The sequence below is a fragment of the Artemia sp. Qi Xiang Cuo genome, chromosome 19 (genome assembly GCF_049724085.1).
Source record: "Artemia sp. Qi Xiang Cuo chromosome 19, ASM4972408v1, whole genome shotgun sequence".
Taxonomy (NCBI): Eukaryota; Metazoa; Arthropoda; class Branchiopoda; order Anostraca; family Artemiidae; genus Artemia; species Artemia sp. Qi Xiang Cuo.
The window spans coordinates 45,541,141-45,559,340 of record NC_142812.1 but is presented as its reverse complement, the minus strand read 5'-3'; the positions used below and the strand labels follow the sequence as shown (position 1 = coordinate 45,559,340).

The following is an 18,200-nucleotide window of genomic DNA, read 5'->3' as shown; positions in this document are numbered from 1 at the left end:
TTTAGCTCCTGCTATTTTTGAGCTCTTGGTAATTTGAACTTTTCCTCTGGTCCCTTGAGTTTCAAATTATTGAGAGTTGACTGCACTACTACTACTGCTATTATTACTGCTACTATTGAATTGAGTCAAAATAGCATGAGTGCAACCAGGCTGACAAAATAGGCCAGGTAGTCAAGATATCCAGGCAGGGTATCTTGGGACTAAATTGGGTATAAAGTAGAAACTTTCATGAAAAATTTATGTTGCTTTAAAACCAAATCCTTATTTTAACCAATGATTGTAATCAAGAATTTTCAAAAGATGGCTGACTTAACTCAAAGTTTTGATTGTGTTTGGGATAAGAGAGAGGATTGAAACCCTCCACTTAAAGATGTTCAATGTTGGAGATTATAATGATAATCTTGTTGTGCTTCTCAGCCTTTCTAGTCTGTAAATCACACCAAAAAGTAACATACGGCAGTATGGCACTTTACAAAGGAGTTATGAAGATATTACAGCAGCCTATTAGTCCTTGTAGAAAAATATTCAAACTTAGTTAAATCATACAATGCTAACAATTATAGAACAATATTAGTTTTCACTTAAGGTTCTTTACTATAATACGTATGTTTGCATGTCTTTTCAATTGCTTACAGAATCTAAATCCAGTGGATGCACACACATTCATGCATTTTCAAAATGCCCACACATGATCAAAATTTTCAATCCTCAGAGGTCTCTAATTGCAAATGATGGACCTTGGAATGAGGACTCACACCTCTGTCCCTAGTGAGCCAGGAGGAGGGCCCTAGGCTACATATCGCAGCAGTAGAATAGTGTAACATGCTACTGATTGTCTAGCCAGATTGGAAGGATGGCTAATGCAGCAGTGCACCAAGGGTCTGGGGAACCCTTGGTCAAGAGAATTTTCATGAACCACTAATGGACATTGAAGACCGGCTGCAGAATGGCACTACTACAGCAATTGCAGACCAGGTCAGGGTGGTGCCTGGTCCAACAAGTATGCAAGCTGCCAAACCAAGAAAGTATCTGCATATTGGTGTGAGAAGCGTTTGAAGCTGCAAGCTGGAATCCACACAGCTATCCCTTGCATGGTAGCTCCTGAAGTATGGAATCAACATTTGTTACATGTCAGAAACAAGAATGAATGAAGATCTGTCCAAAAGGCAAGCCATCAACAAAACTGATTAATTCCAGTTGGATCCCCTGATGGCTTGGGCAAGCATGGAGTTGGATTCTTCTTCAATCCTTTTACTGAAAATTGTGTGGTAACCAGGGAATCATAATCATCAAACATCACAACAGTCAGTGTCAAAGACTGCATAAGCCACATTACCATCATTGCCATTAACCCTCATCATGAGAAAGCAGTAGTTTTATTTAGTTGGATTGGCAGAGCAGATGTCAATAGAGCCACAGAAATTGGGGATCATTGGCAATAGATGCCTCCCTTTGAACACAAGAAACTTTGTTTTGTTACATGGTGCTCAAAAAACAGAAGAACAACTGCTCACATTAATCACATCTTGGCAAGCAAGCAATGGAGAAGCTCCTGCTTAGATGCCAGGGCTCACATAGGAACTGATATAGGATATTTAAATAGATCTGATAACTATTCACTGTTGTGTAAGGTCTGTCACCATTTCAGCAAGCACAAGCAGCAAAAAAGACAGAAGTACTTTGATGTATCTAAACTCAAACATTCAGGAATCAAAGCTGATTTTGATTTGAAGCTAAGTAACCAATTCAAAGCCCTGCACAAATGTATTATATTAGAGCAAGGATGGGCACCAATAAAGATTGTTACCCAGAATGTAGCCAAGGAAGTCCTTGGCTAGACAAAGCGGATGCAGCAATTATGAATTTCTGACTGCATCATAGAACAAGTTAAAAAGAAAAAACCCTTCATTGGTGGTGCCAAAGAACACTTAAAAGCAGTTAAGCATCAGTGAATCAGGACAAAGAAAAGTATGGTCAAACCTTAAAGAACTGGAGCATACATCCAAAAATCATAATAGGAAGAAAATACTAAAACTGCTAGCCTACAAGAAGCAATGGGGAAAGCCCCTTCAAAAGCCAACACATTGAAAGACAAGTGCAGGGAAATCATTTCATTAGAAGAAGGGCAACTGGGATGCTGGTGAGAATCCTTTCCTGAGCTACTAAACCCCATCAAAGCCCTGTGAGATCAACCTTCATTCTCAGATGCTGTTAAAAAGCCAAACAATATGAATTTAAAACCACTGAGTATCATAGAAGTACTAAAAAGTACATAAAAAGCACCTTGCTGTAAATCACTGCTGACACCTTTGAAGGTCGATGATGTCTGTGAGGCCTCATTGGGATCACTGCAAGAAGCTCCAACACTGAAGCAATCACACTCAACCATTCTGCCTCATGTCAAAATAATCTTGGATGGCAAACAAATTAAAAATGTGAAGGAATTCAAGTATTTTGGGTCTATTATAACACCAGATGATGAAGCTAGAGAAGATGTTTCTGTCCACACGTGAAAAGTGTAGGGGTCCTTCATCAGTAAAAAAAAAGGTGATATAGGCCAGATGTGAGATCTTGACAAAAAACCAAAGTCAGAGTCTGAAGAGAATCCATTTTAACTGTACTACTACCTGCTTGCAAGACAACTCAAGGCAGAAGAGGTGAGAGCTTTGGACATGTTTAATCACTGCTGTCTTTCTATTATACAGCAAATCAACAGGTGGTAAAGAATTCCCATCAGCAAAGTAAGAAGCCAGTCTGAGTAGCTATCTCTTATCATCAAAAGATATCATCTCAAACTCCTTGACCACACCTTGCATCACCCCAAAGATACAATATGCCAATACATCCTTTTCTGTGAGCCAGCACCATGTTCGAGATGACAGCTGGAAGGACAGAAGAAGAATCTTTGACAAAAATTCACAGAAGCACTAGAACCATGGGAGCCATGGTCAGAAATGAGACAGAGAGTAGTTGAAGATTGGCAGGGAAGCTGCAGCGCACAGACCAAAGTGGTCATTGTAAGTAGTTCCAAGATAGGATATTTACTTCGAAAAATTTTTGTTACAAGTCCCAAAGGTCCAAATTTGAACTTTGGAGTCACAAAACACAATACAAGCAAAAAAAATCATAAAGAAAACAAGGAAAATTGGCAAACAATGCCGGAACAAAAATATCAGAATGAAAAATCTTCCATTAGTTAAAATAACTAAACTACAAAAATGAAGGTAACAGATTGTGGCAAAGAAATCCTTTTTTTTCAAGACAGAGGGCTAGAAATATCATGTGCAGGATTTTATATCATAAAAATTGAATGAACCTTTTAGAATTTGCATTTCCTGGCATTTTTATCTTTTTTTGGTAAGAAGTTAAGTTATTATGCTGATTCCAAATACATAAAATTCATGAAGTTTAGTGTTACCCAACAAAAGTTACAAGCCTGAGAAAATTGGTCGGATTTTTCAAATAGGATGGAAACACCACCTAAAAGTCCCCTAAAAACCATCAAATTTAGCAGATCAGAAAACCCTATTTCAGAAGTTTCCACCTCCTATATATTTTGCATTGTTTGTGAGAAGAAACATCACAGATGAGTGTTTATTTGTTTGTTGTTTTTTTTTCCATGGGTGACTATACCAAAATAATGGTCCTAGAAGATATGGAAAGGGTGCATTTGAATAGAAATTAAAAGACCTAGTGCCCATTTTAAGTAACCAAAAAGATTGGAGGGCAACTAATCCCCCTTCCACAACCCTTTTTCCCACAAAGTTATCTGATCAAAATTCTGAGATAGTCATTTTGTTCAGCATAGTTGAAAGATACAATAACTATGTCTGGTACTTATGTGTTATAGTGACCCTGCTCAAGTTCTTGATATGAGTAGAACCAGTTTCTCCAATCATGAATGAAATTTATTTAGTTTGTAATATGTAGTGATAGAGAATAGTGTCTGAACATGGATGTTCAAATGAAGATTTGGGATTTGCCAACGACTGAAGAAGAGGCAATTAGACTTTTCCAGGATAAAGGGGTGTTGCTCAAAACAAAACAGTACATTAATAGAAACAACATGACCTTATACTCTTTTTTTACAAAAACCCTTCTTGGAAGTGTACAACTAGGTCAGGTAGGGGAAAAGTCAGTTTTTGTGTCAACATGTGGTTTGCTGAGAGTAAAATTCCATTGCTTTCCATAATTTTCTTCTGTAGTTTCATAATTTTGTTAACAAAACATTATATGTTCATCATATTTTGGTATATTTCACTTTACTTCACTTCTTGAGTGGGGTTGCTATAATACATAAGTATCCTATTTCTATAGGGATAAAATGATCCCCCACTGTCTGTGGAGAGCAGGCTGTAAGTTATGAAATTTCCCCATTGTTCATGCATAGTATTTGATATTTGGAAGTATACAGATTTTTTGGGTGAGGATTTTGTGGTTAGAATGGGTTTCCATAGGGAGAATTTTTTGTGGGGGAGAAACTTCCAGGGGATGAACTTTTCAGGGGAAACTTTACACTGGAGAAACTTTACAGAATTCCTATACAATTTTTTTTTTAATTGTACTACTTTCTAATTGTACTACTTAATTGGCCAACTCAATTTTGCATGTGGAGATACTATGTGGAATTATCTGGGGTATGTTCAGCAAGTTTTGATTTCTGGGAAAAGATTCGCATGGACGGGAAAATTTCCAGAGAGATTGAGAAAATGATTAAAAAATAATGTATTTTTCAAATGAACATATGCTAAGGTGATTTCTTCTGGCTGAATCATCCACAAGAAATTTTACAGATTTTTCAACAAGACTAGAACTGTCTGGAGAGAATTTTGCAGAGGGTGGGGGGGGGAGTGTACTTTACATGTGAATAAATTTCCACAGGGGAGTTTCCTGTGAGGAAGAGGGAAATTTTTCATAGAGAGTGAACAAGTTTTACCATCTGAAAAACAATCAGAAATTAGATAAAGAAATATTAAGTTTTTTAATAGAAAGTAAGGAGCAACATTTAAAATCAAAGCAAACAGAAAATTATTTTATATATGAAGGAGTTTCCCCCTTCTCAACACCTTTCTCTTTACACTAAAGTTTGACTGTTGTACTAAATTTTTAAGAATGACTACTCAAACACAAGGGTCATTTGATTAGAATAGGAAGCTTTTTTAAATGTGCTTTAGTGTAAAGAGCAAGGTATTGATGGGGGGGCAACCCCTTCATATATAGAATAATTTCTGTTTGATTTTAGTTTTAATGTTGCTCCTTACTTTCCGTTATTCATCTATTTTTAATTCAGTTTCTTAGAACGAGTATCAAAGGCAAATGCAAGATAGCAGACTTTCAAATTTAATTCCCAACAAAATTTTCAAAGATAAAATTTCGTGGAAGCATTATTAACCAAAATAGTGGATGGATACCATGTAATATGGCAATCTGTGAGCCTTTTCTAGGCAAGTAAGGGGTAAATAGAACCACATGCATTTCTTGAAAGAAAATTTATTCTTGTGATAGTTTTTATATACTTCATGAAAAAAAACTACTAAAAATTCGTGAATTTATACTTATATATGTTTTTACTATGTATTGTGTTGATGTTTCTTGTGGTCCTTATCATTGAACTTTTTCTATTTAGGTTAGAACCCTGGTAAGGTTTACTTCAAAATTACCAAAAAATTTCTTTTTAATTTAGTTGTTTATATCTTCATAGTATCTGGCTACTTCAACCCTCCACCCCCCCACTCCCACATATATTTTTAACATATTCTACATTTTAGGAATAGTGCCCTGGCCAAACCCAAAGAAGACAAATAAAGGTGTTTTTCTCAATAAAAAAAGCAGCATCAGTTTAAAGAGGAACCATGATTATTTTTATCCAGTTCAGATACAGCTGAAGTCTTGCAACCTTAACCTAGTATTTTTCATTGTTTATTATAGCAAAGGAGATATCCACATGGAAAAAATCAACAGTGACAACAATTTCTGACAATAGAAAATGTTTCTGAAGCTCCATAGATTTTATATGGAAGCTTTGTTACCTGAAATTGTGGATGGAAGAGTGCCATGTAATATGGCAATCTGTGAGCCATTCCTGGGTGAGTTGACGGATAAATAAAACCCTCACATATTCAAGTTAGGCTAGCTAAGTTAGTTTTTAGCTGAATTAATTTGTATTTATGTATGCAATTACTCTAAATTGGGCCTAAATATACATTTCTTAGCAGTCCTTGCCATTAAAATTTGTCTATTCAGGTTAGGATAAGAACCTGGTAGGGCACAGTTTTGAATTTGATTTTCAACAATAGCTAAAAGCCTCACATATTCAGATTAGGCTAGCTAGGTTAGTTTCTAGTTGAATTAATCTATAATTATGTATGCAAGTTAGGATAAGATTTCAATGAAAATCTTAAAGTTGTTTATGTATTAATAGTATCCAGATAATTGGTCACCCCACAGCCTAAAGAGAACACTTTTGAACTTGAATTTTAATGATATTTTTTTTGTTTGTACATTTACAGTTTCTGGCCAATGCCTCCCCCCAAGGCATTTACCCTTTGGAAGATTCTCCATGCATATAAATTTTCCTATTACCAGTTCAATCAAAATTATATCTCTTGTACTTTTTTTTCTGTCAAGGTGTAATGTATTTGTGCAGACAAACCTGCTTGTTTCAAAATGTCAACTTTCAAATTTGACAAGAGACACAAATCACATTCTTGACTGATCTTGATAACTAATTCTCCAGGAGAGGTTGCTAATGGAAGCTTTGTCCATTGACCAGTTTACCAGTAAGAGCAAGAGATCAAGCAATCAAGCAATAAGTTTTAAATAAGCAATAAAATCAAGCAATAAGTTTTAGGTACAACATCCCCTGAAGCCACCCACTGTATACATGACCAAAGTATCTAGAGATTTTTTTATTGTTTCACAGTCATCAAATCAAACATTTGTCACTATTTAACTGTTTCACCACTGTATATGTGGCCAAAACATCTAGATTTTTTGTTGTTGTTTCACTGTCATCAACTAAAAGGATTTATCCCTAATCAACTGTTATTTACAAATCTATATATTTATGGAAATAAGGTTGGCATAAATAAATGCCTTTGGAAAATATTACTTTTGAAGAATTTATTTATAAACAGATTTTGTGTTTTATCCCATTCCTTGTGGTTGTAACTTTTTTGTGTAGTAACAAAAATAGGTCACTTTAAGGGGTCAAATTGGATTTTGCAGTGGAAACAGTTAGTATATTTGGAAAGAGCATAAAAAGACACATTGGGTAATGTATTTACCTTCTTCCTAGCTAGGTAATAGAAAAATTTTAATATGGGTGAGGGTTAAGTAAAGCAATGCATTTTTAGGAATAAGATATGTAAGTTGAGCACCATCCTAGATTAGGAGATTCCTTATAAGGAAATGTCCTGATAAAAAAAAGTAGTACTATTATACTCTTTATTCTATGCTCTTCTTAAATATGTGAACTTATAATGAGGCATTCTACCCCCCCCCCTGATGGTCCCATATAGGATATGGGTTTGAAAAAGATTTCAAACATAAAACTAAATTATGACATTAGGTAGCCTATTATATTTTATTGGTCATATTATCATGTGTACTTTAATTGTTATCCATATTCATAATTTAATTTTTAAATAATATAGACCTTAAATTCTTCTGTAATTACCTTAAATTGCATGTATAGCAAGATAAAGGTGGTGTTGAGCCTCCTGTAGAAACCTTGCTAGTTGTGTTTAAAGTTTATGATTTGACATCCCAGTTCAGCCTCCATTCAGTGTTGGCCCAGTCTGGATCAACTCCTTTCTTGAAGGCATCTAGAGTTTTAGATTGGATGGTGGCTTCAGATAGGCTGTTCTATAGTAGGACAAAACAGACTGAGAAGAACTGTTGGCACTCTCTCTTGATGCAACAGGGGTGTCCTCTTGTGGTAGTTGAGAGGGATGGGGAAAAGACATTATTTAATAGGTCATTTTCTAGCAACTTCCAAGCTGCTATTATGTCTCCTCTTTTCCTACAGCATACTAAGGTAGGGAGTTTGAGTGAGGTGAGATGTTCATTGTAGGATTTGTCTTGCAATAATTAATTTTTATTATTGTAATAATTGGTATAAATCCAATGTGTAAAATCCAATTATGTAATTAGGTATAAATCCAATGGTTTTGACAGGCAAAAGAACACATTCATAAAGAAAATAAAGCATCAATGAAATGCAAAATAGGAGAAATATATTAATAAGGGCTATTTTTATGAGACCATCAGAGGAGAGAAGGAGTGTATTTGCTATTGAAATTATTATTAAATTTTGAAAGAGCATGAAAAAGAAAGAAGCACATTCACTTTGTCTCAAAGCCTGGAATCATGTGTATTTACAAGTGGCATGAAATTGTAAGCTTAGCCAGAGTAAACCCAGCAATAAATTTATGCCTGGAGAAAAACCTGAGGAAGGTAAGCAGGAAGAATATGCAACAGCACAGGATGGCTGGCCCCTAATCCCCCATTGCACTTCCTGGCTGAAGGGCCTTAAAATAGAGATCAACGCCACTGATTTGAACTTTAAGGGTCTAGTGTTGTATCCTTAACCTCCTTTACTAGGGGATGACGGCAAATTTGATATTCAAAGTGACTATAAAATAAGGAATTCAATAGGCTAGTAGGCTAGCCTATTTCAAATAGGCTCAGTTTTTCAAATGCCATCAACAAAATAGCACTGACTTTTGCAATTCAAAACTTTGCTGATGACAATTCAGGGCATATATTTTCACATTAGGGGTGGTTAAATTTCATGGTAACTTTGCAGTGGGCCAATTTAGCTAGGATGAAAGTGAAAACATCATGTAATGCTTTTTTATGCTCTTTCATAACTCATATAAAATACCTTTGGGGCTCCTTTAAGGGCCCAAGATGCAATTAGCCCCAAAAGTAATTATTGATTATAAGAGAGCATAAAAAAAGGCATCAAATGAAATTTTTACTTTCATCTCAGCTAAATTATAGTGCCACCTAGAAATTTACTACAAAGTGATGGATTCATTTACATATTTACCACCTCTAATTACTTTCTAACAGCTAGAAAAAAGCCCCTAAACTAGAAATTCTGCCAGCCTAACAAATTTAGGCCAAAAAATCAAAAATATATTTTGGAAATTAGCCTATGGATTGATGGTGGCCAATTGTAAGCTCTAAAGACCTGCAGCTATTGAAGAAGAAGTGGGTAACAATCAGTTTGATCCTAGTCTAACATTATTGTCTCGATTAATCAGTAGCTGTACTGAGCCCCTCGTGCTCAAAATCCTCCTCAGGGCCATACTGTGGTGTTTCTTTTGTGGAAGTTTTCCCCACTGTAGAGTACACACGGTCTGGTATCATACTATTATCCTTTCCTTTTTAGTTTAAAGCTTATTCAAAAAGGCAATGCAAAGAACCCCCCCCAAAAAAAGGTCCCTCCGGATCCCACCCCCAATACTAATTAAATTGATCCATTTTCGCCCCATCCTGGCTAGTCAAGCTCCCTATCACAAAGGTCACATGAAAGCTCAAATTATGAGAATAGGACAAGGATCAGTGTTGGTGCAAATGTCACTATGGATGATAGTGGCTTTCAAGAGGTCCTTTCTAGGAGCTCCAAAAAAAGCAAAAAAACATCCCCAATTAAAAGTATTTCCCCTCCTGCTTTCCAAGATTATCCTTCCCAAAACTTAGGATATTACCTCAAAATTTCTCCAAATACCCCCTTTTAAATAACAAAGATTACTACAATAAGGGTAGCAATTTTCAAAATGTTAAAATCAATGTTTTCTCTTAACATTCGCTGTGATGGATCTTTGCTAATAGCTGTCCAAGATCAGAAATCAGCTGATATAATACTTAATCTAAAATATCTTTTGAATACCTCGATTAACTAAACTAGATGGAACCCAAAAAAATCTCCAAAAAAAAAAATAGCATATAATGTTCCCCTGGAAATAACAATTTGGAATTTTAAAGACGGGCTCACAGATACGGTTGTAACAAAATCCCTGTAGACTAGAAGATGTCACTCAACTGGGTAAACCCAACTCTAATGGATTAAAAACAAGTAGATCTTTCTTATTTACACTGAAGGAAAAAATTAATATCCCAGAAAGTTATTCCTATTTGGGAAAATCAAACTGCACAAGGAATACAAGCCAAAGCCTATCCAGTGTCAGAAGTGTCTGAAACTGGGACACACAACAAATAAATGCAATGAAATTCTCCTAGCCTGTAGTAATTGCAAAGGCTCTCATCCTAAAGAGTTGACAACATGCAACAACACTCAGCCTACATGTATCAATTGTAAAGGCCCACATGAATCCACCAATAAATCACAATGTCCTGCATATAAGAAAAGAGCACTAACACTCCAAATAGCAACAGAGAAGGCCATTCTATACCGTTTTGGAGCTATGGAAGCAAATGCTGCCCAATCACACCAAATAAAACCTATATTGAAATCAAATAAAACTCCCAAGTCAAACACTCCCAATGCATCAATCAGTCAATTCAATTTTTAGTGCAGCTAGAACCAAATATGCTACACAGAATTGTTCCAATTGTTTTATAAATGTAAACAATATGGAATGAAAGTGAAGAACGATTTTTTGAATGTTTTCAAAGGAAATTAAGCGAAAGATGTGGCTGATAGCGTTTTGACTCCACCGTTTTCGCAATCCTAACCTAATGTTCACACAGACAGGTGCGTTGCGGAAAACGCAATGCGGCGTGTATTCTGCACCACGGTGAAACCACAAACTTTGTTCAAGTCAAAACTCGCATTTCTTAGCTATATTATTATTGTCCGATATTCTAAATTCACCAGGATCTCTGCAGCTGGTTACTTTTTCTGCATCTGAGACGCTAAATTTACTTTTTTAGCAAGTTTGCCCTGCATGATACCTGTTAGAAGATTACACCTTCCCCGTGACTGTGGCCGAGCTACAATTCATAGTCTAGATCTACAATGTTTTTTAAAAAAATGTTTTAAAACAACGCTGTTTTTAGGGCTGTTTTAAAACATTTTTTAAAAAAACATTTCAGTTTTAATGATTGAATTTTAATGTAAGTTTCTTTTATATTGTTTTTTATTCTCTTCGTTTGTTTTGCTGAGGACGGCCCTTGGATATAGGGTCAAAATATTCATTTAAAGTTGCGTTCCCCTGTCATGCATAAAAAATTTCCCTGTTGTTCTACTTATTGTTTATAATTTAATGAGCCCCCTCCGAAGTTTATATGACCACACATTCTATAAAAACCTTATACGCACCGAGGGCATAATTTACAACCGTTGCCCAGAGAACTGTTTTTTTATCCTCAAAAACATAATTTCCAGACCTTTCTGATACGCTAAACAAAAGGGCTATCTCAAAATTTTGATTGTAAGCGTTTGGGGAAACGATGGGCATTGAGGGGGGGGGCATTTGCCCTCTTATCACTTTCGACTAACAAGCAAAGCACTAGTCTTCTCAATTTCCTGTTAATTGAGCCCTTTTTGAAGCTCCCACGACAAAACTTTTTATAAAAAAACTTATATGCTCCAAGGACATGACTTAGGACCCTTATCCTGAGGGCTATGGTGGGGATTGTCATCCTGAAAGACATACTTTCCAGACCTTTCAACTGAGTTGAACAAAATGGGTCAATCAAAATGTTTTTCCGAACTGTTGTAAAAAATAATGGGCCTGGGCGGGGGTGATTACTTACCCTCCAATTAATTTCTACTATTACAAGAGACAACATCCATTTGAGTTTCCAATACAATAATCTCTGTTTGAGGTTTCTAGGACAATGCTTTCTATAAAAACCTTATATACCCCCAGGGCATAACTTACAATCTTAGCCCTGAGGGCTATCGGGGGGAGGGGTTGTAATACTCAAAAACATAATTTCTGGAACCTTCAGCTACGTTCAACAAAATGGCTATATCAAAACAATGATCGAAAGTGTTTGGGTTAATGATGGGCATGGGGGGGCATTCACCCTCCGATTACATTCGACTATTAACAAGGGCACTAGCCATCTCTATTCCCAATTGAATGAGCCCTTTTTGAAGTTTCTACGACAACACATTCTATAAAAACCTTATAAGCCGCCAGGAAAAAACTTACAACCTTAGCCCTGAGGGCTGTGGGGGGGATGTTTCTATACTCAAAAAAGTAATTTCCGGACCCTTAAACAACGTTCATTAAAATGGCTATATCAAAACGTTGATCGGAAGTGTTTTCGAAAATGATAGGCATGGGAGGAGGGGGGGGGCATTCACCCTCCAATCGCTTTAGACTATTAATAAGGGCACTAGCCCTCTTAATTCCCAATTGAATGAGCCCTTTTTGAAGTTTCTATGACGACGCTTTCTATAAAAACTTTATATGCCCTCAGGGCATAAATTACAATCTTTGCCCTGGGGCTGTGGGGGGTTTATCATCCTCAAAGACATAATTTCTGAACCTTTGAACTACTTTGAACAAAATGGCTATCTCAAAATTTGTGTGTTTGTGGAAATGGTGGGCGTGAGAGAGGGGTTTGTTGCCTTTCAATCACATTTGACTATCAGAAAGAGCACTAGCTCTCTCAATTTCCTATTGAATGAGCCCTTTTTTAAATTTCTACAACACTACTTTCTGTAAAACCTTATATGCCCCAGGGCATAATTTACAACCCTTACCCTGAGGGCTGTGGAGTGGGGATTTTCATCCTTAAAGACATAATTTCTTTAATTCTCAACTACGTTGAAAAAAATGGCTATCTCAAAATTTCCATTGGATGTGTTTGGCAAAATAATGGGCGTGAGAGGAAGGTTAGTTGCCCTCCAATCACTTTCTACTATTTTAAAGGGCACTAGCTCTCTCAATTTCAAGTCGAATGAGTCTTTATTGAAGTTTCTTCTAAACCACTGTCAATGAAAACAATATACGTCCAAAAGGCACGACTTACAACTCCTGCTCAAAGGACTGTGGGGGGGGGGGGCTATCATCATCAATGACCCGATTTTCAAACCTGTCAACTGCATTGAACAAAATGGATATCTCAAAATTTTGATTGCATGTGCTTGGGGAAATGGTGGTCGTGAGAGGGGGGGTTAGTAGCCCTCCAATCCCTTTTGACTATTAAAAAGGGCACTAGCCGATTCAATTTACAATTGAATGAGCCCTCTTTGAAGTTTCTACGACAAAGGTTTCTATGAAAACCTTATATGCCCCCAGGGCATAACTTATAACCCTCGCCCTGAGAGCTGTGGGGCGTTTATCATTCTCAGTGGCCTAATTTCCAGAACTTTCAACTACGTTGAACAAAATGGCCGAAATTTTGATTGGACGTGTTTTGGGAAATAGTGGGCGTAAGAGGGGGTTAGTTGCCCTCCAATCACTTTCGACTATTAAAAAGGGCAATAGCCCTTTGAATTTCCAATTGAATGGGCCCTTTTTGAAGTTTCTTCGACAAGGCTTTCAATAAGAACCTTATATGCCCCCCCAGGTCATAAATTACAACCCTTGCCCTGAGGACAGGGGGGGAGTGTCCTCCTCAAAGACACAATTCCTAGATCTTTCAAATACGTTGAACAAAATGGCTATCTCAAAATTTTGATTGGAAGTGTATGGGGAAATGGTGGGCGTGGAAGTCTTGTTAGTTACTTCCAATCACTTTCGACTATTAAAAAAGGGTACAAGCCATTCCAATTTCCAATCGAATGAGCCCTTTTCGAAGTTTCCACGACGTCTTCTTCGATAAGAAGTGCCCTGGTCTAAACAAAAAAAAAATAACAATACATTGTGCCAACATCGTTCTTTACTTACACAGCGCTATTGCGTTCCCTATGATTGTTGACTTTTTATTCTCATTCACTCAAATAATGAATTTTACATTATAATTAAATTTTACCTAAAATTCGATTATAACTGTTATTAAAGTTAATCGATTGTTTGGTTTTAGTAAATTAGTACAAAATCTCACAAATTTCGGAAAAAACTGAATTTCAGGTTTTGGTTGCTCAAAACATGCTACTCAAAAATAATTTTATTGGGAGCTTCAGATTGTTGATTACAAAATATGAAGGGTCCAATCATATCATTATTTAAGAATTTTCTTTTGTCATTTCAAAATCATACTGATCATTTAAGGGTAAAATTCTTCGTAAAATATTGCGTGAGCGCTTCATTTTAATTTTTTTGTTTAGTTTTTCATTTTAACAATAATTTAGTAACCTTTGATTGCTTCTAATTTAAGTTATTGCTAAACTATTTATCTTGATAAAATTTTTAACGCATATAAAAGAATCACAGATATTTCAAAATACAGTAGTGAGAATACTCCGAAATATTTTCCATCGACCATTATAGCTTGAAAATGCATCAGAAGCAGAGGCTTTATTTTGTTCTTAAACTTTTTAGATTCAAAACATATGAGAGAAGTTAATATTTCGATATAGTATTTTCATATACAAAATCCTAGTAATATTATTTCTATGAAAATCTTTATTGCAACTGCCTCCTTGTTTGGATTTTGTCTTAGACGTTCTATAGCATATCGAACTGTTTTTATTGGTTCCTATTATTCCTATGTTGGGGTAGCCTTCCATGACCCTCTTGCCCAGCATTTCTTTGTTTTTTACGGTTAATTTTGTTAACAATTTTTTTTGTGCTAATGTTATGATTCTTACGAGACGTATTGGTACATGTTCTGCAACTTATATACCCATTTTTACGAATCCTATTCTCTGTTGGGAGTGTTACTGCTTTTTTGTAGCTTTAAATGAATTTAACAGAACAGCTGAGTACAACAAGAAGACTAAGTATGAAACTTGGCTATTGGTACATTTTGTGGAACATATAGATTGTCCAAATTGCCAAGAAGTCTTCTTCAAAAATGAAGTTGGTCTTCTCAACAAGTCTTATGCAATAATCATAGGCAGCGCGCTAGCGCTGCCTAAGTAAAGAAAGATGTGGGTACAATTTTTTTTCTTTTTTTTTCTCCATACCCGGGCACTTCGTATCGAAGGAGTTGTCGTAGAAAGTCCGAAAAGGGTTCATTTGATTGCAAATTGGAGTGGCTAGTGCCCTTTTTAATAGTCGAAAGTGATTGGAGGGCAACTAGCCCCCCCCCCACACCCCTCCTTCCCCCCAAAAACTCCCATCAAAATCTTTAGATATCCCTTTTATTCAGGGTTGTCGATTTCCAGATAGAAAACATCTTTTTGGGGAGAACACTCCCCCACAACCCTCGGGGCAAGGGTTTTAACTTATGCCCTGGGGGCATATAAGGTTTTTATAGAAGGTGTTGTCGTAGAAACTTCAAAAAAAGGCTCGTTCGATTGGAAATTTAAAAGGCTAGTGCCCTTTTTAATAGTAGAAAGTGATTGGAGGGCAGTCAACCCCCCACGCCCATCACTCGCCCAAACACATCCAATAAAAATTTTGAGATAGCCATTTTGTTCGGAGTAGTTGATTTCCAGATAGAAAATATTTTTTTGTGGAGAACACTCCCCCCCAACCCTCAGGGAACGGGTTTCACGTTCTGGCCTGGGGGCATATAAGGTTTTTATAGAAGGGGTTGTCGTAGAAACTTCAAACAAAGGCTCATTTGATTGGAAATTCAAACAGCTAATGCTCGTTTTAATAGTCGAAAGTGATTGGAGGGCAACTATCCCCCCCCCCCGCGCCCATCATTCCCCCAAAAACATCCAATCAAAATTTTGAGATATCCATTTTGTTCAGCGTAGTTGATTTCCAGAGAGAAAATATGTTTTTGAGGAGGACACTCCCCCACAACCCTCGGGGCAAGGCTTGTAAGCTGTGGCCTGGGGGCATATAAGATTTTTATAGAAGGCGTTGTCATAGAAACTTCAAAAAAGGCTTGTTCGATTGGAAATTCACAGGGCTAGTGCCCTTTTTAATAGTTGAAAGTGATTGGGAGGGTAACTAACCACCTCTCACGCCTACCTTTTCCCCAAACACATCCAATCAAAATTTTGAGATAGCCAGTTTGTTCAACGCAATTTAAAGTTCTGGAAATTAGGTCTTTGAGGATGACAACCGCCTCACAGCCCTCAGGGCAAGGATTGTAAGTTATGCCCTTGGGGCTTATGAAGTTTTTATAGACAGTGTTGTCGTAGAAACTTCAAAAAGGACTCATTCAATTAGAAATTGAAATGGCTAGTGCTCTTTTTATTAGGTGAAAGTAATTGGAAGGCAACTAACACCCCTTCCACGCCCACCATTTCCCCAAACACATCCAATCAAAATTTGGAAACAGCCATTTTGTTTCACGCAAGTTCAGGAAATTATACCCTTGAGCAGGACATTCCTCTCACAGTCTTCAGAGCAAGGGTTATAATTTATGCCCTGGGTGCATTTAAGTTTTTATTGAAATCTTTATCGTAGAAACTTGAAAAAGGGCTCATTCGATTGGAAATTCAAAGGTCTAGTGCCCTTTTTAATAGTCGAAAGTGATTTGAGGACAACTAGCCCCCCTCTCTCGCCCACGTTTTCCTCAAACACATCCAATCAAAATTTTTTGCTAGCCATTTTGTTCAGTGTTGTGGATTTCCAGATAGAAATAATGTTTTTGAGGAGGACAGTCCCCCACAGCCCTCAGGGCAAGGGTTGTAAGTTATGCCCTGGGGGCATATAGGTTTTTTCTGGACGCGTCGTCGTAGAAACTTCAAAAAGGGCTCATTCGATTGGAAATTGAAATTACTATTGCCCTTTTTAATAGTCGAAAGTGATGTAAAAGGGCTATTGCCCTTTTAATATTCGAAAGTGATTGAAGGGCAACTAACCCCCCTCTCAAGCCCACCATTTCCCCAAACACATCCAATTAACATATTTAAATATTCCATTTTGTTCAACGTATTTGAAAGTTCTGGAAATTAAGTCTTTTAGGATGATAACCCCATCAGAGCTTTCAGTGCAAGGGTTGTAAGTTATGCCCTGGGGGCATATAAGGTTTATATAGAAATTTGTTGAAGAAATTTCAAAAGGGGCTCATTTGATTGGAAATTGAAATTGCCCTTTTTAAAGTCAAAAGTGGGTGGAGAGTGATTAACCCCCCTCTTACTCTCTCCATTTCCCCAAACACATTCAATCAAAGTTTAGAGATAGCCTTTTGTTCAACGTAGTTTAAAGTTCTGGAAATTATGTATTTAAGGATAACAAACCCCCCAGAGTCCCCAGCGCGAAGGTTGTAAGTTATGCCCTGGGGGTATATAAGGTTTATAATGATAGATTTGTCGTAAAAACTTCAAAAGGGGCCCATTCAATTGGAAATTTAGAGGGCTAGTGCCCTTTTGAATAGTCGAAAGTGATTGGACGGTAACTAACCCCTCTCTCATGCCCACCAGTCCCCCAAACATATCCAATCAAAATTTTCAGATAGCCATTTTGTTCAACGTAGTAGAAAGTTCTGGAAATTAGGTCTTTGAGGATGACAACCCCCCCCCCAGTCCTCAGGGTGAGGGTTGTAAGTTATCCCCGGGGGACATATAAGGTTTTTATTGAAAGTGTTGTCATAGAAACTTCAAAAGGGCTCATATGATTGGAAATTGAAAGGGCTAGTGCCTTTTTTAATAGTATAAAGTGATTGGAGAAAGACTAACGCCCCTCATACGCCCACCATTTTCCTAGACACATCCAATCAAAATTTTGAGATAACCATTTTGTTTAACGTAGTTGAAATTTCTGGAAATTAGGTCTTAGAGGATGACAACACACCTCACAGCCCTTAGGATAAAAGTTGTGATTGATGCCATGGGGGCATATAAGGTGTTTATAGGAAGTGTTGTCGTAGAAACTAAAAAAGGCCTCATTTGATTGAAAATCGAAAGGCTTAGTGCCCTTTTTAATAGTCGAAAGTGATTGGAAGGCTTGACATTTCTATAGTAAAGATCGATGTGGGTATAATGTATTATTTTTTGTTGTTGTTTAGACCAGGGAACTTTGTATCGAAGAAGTTGTCGTAGGAACTTTAGAAAGGGCTCATTCGATTGAAAATAGAAAGGGCTGATGCCCTTTTTAATAGTCGAAAGTGATTGGAGGAAAACTAATCCCCCTCCCACGCCCACCAACCCATTTGACATTAAGTTTAAAAACTAAATGTTGCCATAAGATTAAAACAAAATGCACTGTGTTAATGCTAATTCCCAATAAGGCATCTCAGCAGTATCCCAAGAACGACTGCGG

General features: G+C 36.9%; 1 protein-coding gene across 6 annotated transcripts in view; it reads right to left on the bottom strand.

Moving 5' to 3' along the window:
* baz (par-3 family cell polarity regulator) overlaps positions 1-10,601 on the bottom strand; it is a 229,921-nt gene extending 219,320 nt beyond the window's left edge. For 2 of the 6 annotated variants that reach the window (XM_089105453.1, XM_089105456.1), the window contains exon 1: positions 10,391-10,601. The gene's annotated coding sequence lies outside the window, so the exon portion shown is untranslated. Of the gene's footprint in view, positions 1-7,678; positions 7,924-10,390 lie in introns of those variants that run through there. The other 4 variants (XM_089105454.1, XM_089105457.1, XM_089105458.1 and 1 more) reach the window with 4 other exon arrangements.
* Positions 10,602-18,200: the final 7,599 nt, after the last annotated feature.